Raw genomic sequence first — 6,636 nt, 5'->3', positions numbered from 1 at the left:
TCCTTTCTTTCCTTTCTTTCCTTTCTTTCCTTTCTTTCCTTTCTTTCTTTCTAGAGCAAGAGAGGGAGTATGAGTGGGGGGGAGAGGGAGGGAGAGAGAATCTCTAGAAGACTTTTCACATATCTCAGAGCCCGACGAGGGACTTGATCTCATGACGTGAGCCGAAACCAAGAGTCAGGAAGCTCAACGGACTGAGCCATCCAGGTGCCTCTGCCTTTCCATATCCCCCCATTGACCATTCTAAATTGTTACTATTCTGCCCTCCCTTCCAGATTCATGAAATGACAAAATAGGCAGGAGACCATTACTTTGGCCAAATGACTGCCAGAGTCAGAAGAGTTTAATGACCTTAGTTATTAATGCAAGTTTATGTAGTAATTTATTAGAGTTATGATTTATTAGCATAGATAAACTTGAAAAGTAAAACAAAATAACCAAAGCAGCAGACGTTTGCTAATCTTCTGAGGGCTAGCATGTATCTAAATATTTTAGTGGTTACATAGTTCCACACTCAATCTAATGGGAGGGGGGATTAGTCATTCATTAACATGAGGTGTGAGTTAATGACTTGGAATAAACTTCCCTTTTATATTTTGATGGTATCTATAGATTTGAATGAACCTGAAGACTTCATATGCATTAAGGCAGTAGCCTCTTAAAGCCAATGTAGAAGGTCATTAACTAGCTTTAATAGGCCATGTTCAGCTCTCCCTCTGTTGCTTTGCTTTATAATAATTTTTAAGATTACTAAGTATTCATGGAAATTAGGAAAACTGCCCACAGAGTTAGTGACTCAAATTTTGTTGAATAACAGAATACATTAGTGGAAGAATTTAGTCTGTTTTATTAGTCAATAAGTTTAAAATTATGTTAGTCAACCTAAGATGGCACTTTGAACAGTGAGACGGGAAATAGCTGTGATGAAAGAATATTAGAAAATACTGTTTATAATTTGAGGGGTAGGGGAAGGCTTTTTTTTAAAGATCTTATTTATTTATTTATTTGATGGAGAGAGAGAGAAAGCAGGAGCAGGGAGGAGGGGCAGAAGCAAAGGGAAAAGCAGACTCCAGGGAGCCCGATGTGGGACTCGATCCCAGGACCCTGGGATCACGATCTGAGCCGAAGGCAGCCTCTTAACCAACTGAGCCACCCAGGCACCCAGGGGAGGGCTTTTTAGCATAATCTTTTTTTTTTTTTTTTAATTTTATTTATTTATTTGAGAGAGAATGAGAGACAGAGAGCATGAGAAGGAGGAAGGTCAGAGGGAGAAGCAGACTCCCTGCTAAGCAGGGAGCCCAATGCGGGACTCGATCCCGGGACTCCAGGATCATGACCTGAGCCGAAGGCAGTCGCTTAACCAACTGAGCCACCCAGGCGCCCCAGGGGAGGGCTTTTAAAATCAAGACCCAAGATGCATTTGCCTTTAAAAAAAATGTTGATAGATTTAAACATGTAAGACATTTAAAACTCTCGGACAGAGATAAGGTTTGAAAGACACATCTCAAATTGGGAGAACATACTTGTAACATATGTAACAGTATGTTATAGATACATTAAGAATACATCAAAACAATAGGAAAAAGACAATCCAGTAGAAAAATGAGCAACAGATAGGAATAAGCAGTTTATAGAAGAGGAATTTAAGATTGCCAGCCTTGGTTTACAGTTACAAAAGTTAGAATGAATCAAAGACCTAAACTTAGGAGCTAAAACTATAAAACTCTCGACGAAAACAGGTGAAAATTTTTATGACATTGGATATGGTTGTGATTTCTTAGAAGTGACACAAAAACCACAGGCAACAAAATCAAAATTAAAACTTTTGTGCATCAGAGAGCACTCTAGAGTGAAAAGACAACCCACAGAATGGGAGGAAGTAAATTGTAAATCATGTATCTAATAAGGGATTAATATCCAAATATATGAAATCCTCTAACTAAACAATTAAGTGAAACAGCCTAGTTCAAAAATCTGCAAAGGACTTGAATAGACATGTTCTCCAAGGCCAGGCAGTAAGCACATGAAAAGGGGTTTAACATCGGGGAAAGCATATCAAAACTACAATAAAATAACATTTCACATCCTTAGGATGACTATTACAAAAACAGCAGTGAAAATAAGGGTTTTTGAGGATGTTAGACCCCTTGTACAGTGCTTGTAAGAGTGCAAGGTGATGCAGCTCCAATGGAATACTGTTTAGCAGTTCCTCAAAAAATGAAACCTAGAATTACCATAGGATCGACCAATTTTTTGCCTAGGTATATAACCAAAAGAATTGAAAGGGAATCAAACAGGTGTTAATACACTGATCTTTGTACCAGTTTTATTTACAATAGCGCAAAGTTGGAAACAGTCCAAGTGTCCCATCAGCTGATGGACAATAAATAAATAAAATGTGTTATTACTCAGCCTTAAAAAGGAATGAGATTCTGACACATGTTGCTGCAACATAGTGAACCTTGAAGACCTTAGTATAAGTGAAGTAAGCCAGACACAAAAGGACAAATGTTATTCCACTTAATATGCAGTACTTAGAATGGGCAGATTCATAGAGACAGAAGGTAGAATAGTGGCTACTTAGGGAGTGGGATGATAAGGAGCGCCCTTGTTTAATTGGTTACAGAATTTGTTTGGAGAGACGAAAAAATTTTGGAGAGAGATAGTGGTGATGTTTGCACAGTAAAGTGTAAATACTTAATGCCCCTGAGTTGTAAACCTAGAAATGGTTAAAATGGTAGGTTTTATGTTACGTGTATTTTAACAGGGTAAAAATTTTCAAGAGAAAGGTTATCAGTGTATATTGGAAATTAAGATTAAAATAAGATTTTTCACCCTTGAGCTTAGTGACCATTACCAGCTGAATATGGGGAAGCACAATTGGTGGGAGTAAGTTGGTTATTGCAGGAATCACTTTTTAATAAAATCTGTTAAGAGTTGCAAAATATGTTTATCCTTTATATGTATTATTATAAAGATTTCCTCGGTTGAACAAAAAGCAAGTTGCAAAAATATATCTTAATATATTTTACATCAGCACCATACTTACGTACCTTTGTAAATGCATAGTAAAGGTTCTGGGTGTATATATGATTTAACATATTCATGAATTGTCAAAAGTAAATGAAAGTCGCAGATTATATACCAGGTGCTGTCACCTAGCTACCTTATTACAGTTTTTTTTCCTACTACATTTGAATACTTTGTTTCCTTTGTAACTTCTCCATGTCCTCATCTTCAGTATAATACCACTACTACAAAATAGAACAAAACAGGCTGCCCTTGTTGCATCAGTGGTTTGAGCTTTGTTCACATGTCCCTTTGAATATTATTACAGCAACTGTCTAAGCATCAGAGGAAATTGATTAGAAATGCAATATAGTACTTTTCACTTTTTAAGTGCAGTGTCTTTTTAGATCTTATTGTAGATCTAAAAGGAATTATTTGGCATACCAAAAAAATATAGGTCAGAAATAGATTTTTACTTCGGTTTATACTCTTGGATACTTTGAATGGGTGCCTAGAATTAGAAGAGGTGAATATTACTTTAAGTCTTAAATAGTCAGGTATAGTAACAGATTTCTATTTGATTTATATGTGACGTTTAGTCTCTGGTAGGTTATGCCCCCTACTGGTAAGCATTGGAAATGTAAATGAATAATTCATATTCACAAGCATAAAGGGAAAGAAGTTTTGTCAAAGAGTATACACAAAAAAATCAGAGGATAGCCTACTTTAAAGCTCATATTAAAGAGTTGGTTAGAAGTCTGTAAGTCTTAGAAATGTCAAATGGGAAAGTGACTTAGTTTATTTAAGTTTAAAATAGGTTAGGTAAGAAACTGAAAAATGCTCAAAGGAAGCTAGGTTTTTTAATGCTTGGGAAAGTTTGCATTTAAAGACTGAGACTGGAGGGTGATATTCTTTAAAAGTGGAAGAGCCTATAGAAATGGCTTTGTAATACAAAATACTACATTTATTCCCTTATGTACATTTAATTCTGTCTTTAACTATTTTCAAAGGTCCAAGTTTTTGTTTATGTTTAGTTTGATACAAATTTGTATAAGCACGTTGTTAAGTATATTAGCCTTACTTCCTAACAGATTCCAGATCAAAAGGTTTCAGGTAAATAGAATTGTTAATTAAAATTAAATATCTATATAGAAAAAAAGTATATTTGATGACTGTTTCCTTTCTGTGTTTTTTAAAAAAAAGAGAGGTTTAGTATTTTATAAGATTATTTAAAATAAGCCTACATAAGTTAAATTTATCTCTAAGACTATATATAGTTATCTTTATGAAAATAGCATAAAGTAAGCTGTTAATTGTCTGTTTTGTCAGTTATTTATGGATAGAAACCTCAGGCTTTCCTCCCCGTTATCCTAAGTTCTAAACCTAGAGGTTAAGAGGGAGAGCACATGTACATGAACCTGGGCCTTTATTGCAGAATCAGGCACCCATTCAACAAGTACATGTTGATGCCATATAGGTGCCAAGTCCTATTTTGTTACCAGGGCTACAGAGGTAAATACAAGAAAATCCCTCTCCTGAAGAAATTCAAGTTCTAATAGAAGGGAAAGATAATAAACTATATAATAGAAGATGTTGGGCAATATAATAGATTTGTGTTAGGGCACTCAGAACACAGAGGAGAGGTACCCAACCAGTACCTTGCTTTTGTAATATTTTAATGGTAAAACTAAGACTGCCTTTTAGCATCTTATATTTATATTATTAAACTCAATATGTTGTTCTCAGTTATACATGTAGATTGAGGTAAGTAATAAGTAAAATGTTTAACATGTAACATGCTTTGGAAGGGCATTTGTATGGATGTGTCTTTTAGGGAGATGAGGTGAGTGGAGCCATTATTTAAAATAGTGTGGAAATACTTACATGAAGAATCTAAAAAACAAAACCAGGTTTACAGATACAGAGCACAGATTGGTGGTTGCCTGGGGAGAAATGAGTGAAGGAAGTTAGAAGGTGCAAACTTCCAGTTATAAAATAAAGCATGGGGATGTGATGTGCAGTGTGGCAACTTTGTGGTTAATAATACTGTTGCATATTTGAAAGTTGCTAAGAGACTAAAATCTTGAAAGTTCTCATCACAAGAAAAAGAATTGTGTAACTGTGTTTGGTGATTATTTCACAGTATATACAGATAACAGTGCTGAACACCTGAAACTAATAATGTATGTCAGTTATACCTCAGTAAGAAAATAGTATGCTGAGGACCTGCCTTGGAAAAAAGGTTTAGCACTTTCCTGTCTTGCATCTTATCCTTAATTCCACTCACTCCTGTATGTTTGTGCTGTGCTGCTTTATTTTGTTTTGGTTTTGTTTCCTTTGGTTTTTAATGTTAAAAGCAACCTTGGAAGCTCTCTGATCTGTTTTTTCAAAAATCAAGGGATGTCAGAATCACCCATAGAATTCTTAGAAGTTCAACATGTGCTTGGACCTCCCAAGCTCATTAGGAGTGGAGGCCAGTATCTGTTTTGTTTTGTTTATAGATGATTCTGATACATATTCTGTTGAAAACTAATACTCAAAATCAAACCTTTTAATAGAAAAATTCTGGCCTTTAGATAAAGAGGTTACCTGTTCAGGGGTCTCATAGGTAGTAAGTAGTACCAACTGGTTTCCATACTACTCTTCAGTGATCTCTCACAAAACTTCAGAAGAAACTTAAGGTAAGCTTATTAGAACTAGGAGTTAAGGATATTTAGTTTTTGTTACTTTATTTCTTTATAGTGATAAGTATTAGTTTCCTGTTTTGGGGTGTTTCCTTTTCTTGGATTGAAGCAGCACTGAAGAGTTTTTAAGCTGTGCTAATTTTTCAAATCTGTGGGTAGATTTAGCAGCATCAAAATACATTTGAAAACAGTTAACACCTTCTCCATCTCCTATCATTAAAAACAGAAGAAAGCAACAATAAAAGTAACAAAAAGAGTAGGGATCATTTCAGAGGTATGTAAGTACTAATTTGATTGTTCATGCAGAAAGTAAAAATACAGAACTTGTTTCATTTTATACATTAATCAAAAAGGCCCCTAAGCTATATATCCCCTAAGCTGACCCTTAGGGAATATGATCCTGGAGAATACTGCTACTGTCGTCTCTGGTTACCCCATAAAATGCAGTAACTGACAGGTTTACGCAGGGAAAATCTTTATTTCATTCAAGTTTCTGTATACTTGTCTATGAATCCGGAACCGCACGGTTGAACGTATCAGCAGACTGAATAACCCTCCTTTAAAATGCGTGCCATCCAAAAATTCAGATGTCTTACACTTTATAAGTTTTGATCATAGTTGATCAGCATAGCCATGAAATATATTTTAAAGCAGCTGTGAGGTCCTTACTTCAGAGGCCTATTGCCCCTAGTTGTTTTGACTATTACAGTGGTGGTATAAAAAGACTGATAGAGGAGTCCTTTTTTAGTAAGTTTGCTTGTAATTCTCAGCTTCTGTGGGGACGTGAAGACTAAAGAATGTTTAGTTCTTAGAATTGGAATTGAGGATTTACAGTTATTAGGTAGCAGTGTTGTAATACTCAAATGCAGTGTGCCTGGAACTTTTATACATCATAATAGCAGTCTTAATTTGGGTTATATAATGTATATATGAATTTGAAAATCTT

The 6,636-nt window shown here is 35.2% G+C and overlaps 1 protein-coding gene across 5 annotated transcripts in view; it reads left to right on the top strand.

Moving 5' to 3' along the window:
• The window catches only part of WAC (WW domain containing adaptor with coiled-coil), an 84,595-nt gene that overhangs the window by 64,175 nt on the left and 13,784 nt on the right, over positions 1 to 6,636 (top strand). The gene's annotated exons all lie outside the window — the stretch shown is intronic.

The sequence above is a fragment of the Neomonachus schauinslandi genome, chromosome 5 (assembly GCF_002201575.2).
Source record: "Neomonachus schauinslandi chromosome 5, ASM220157v2, whole genome shotgun sequence".
Classification (NCBI taxonomy): Eukaryota; Metazoa; Chordata; class Mammalia; order Carnivora; family Phocidae; genus Neomonachus; species Neomonachus schauinslandi.
The sequence above is the reverse complement of the archived record's forward strand: the minus strand, read 5'-3'. Positions and strand labels throughout refer to the sequence as shown.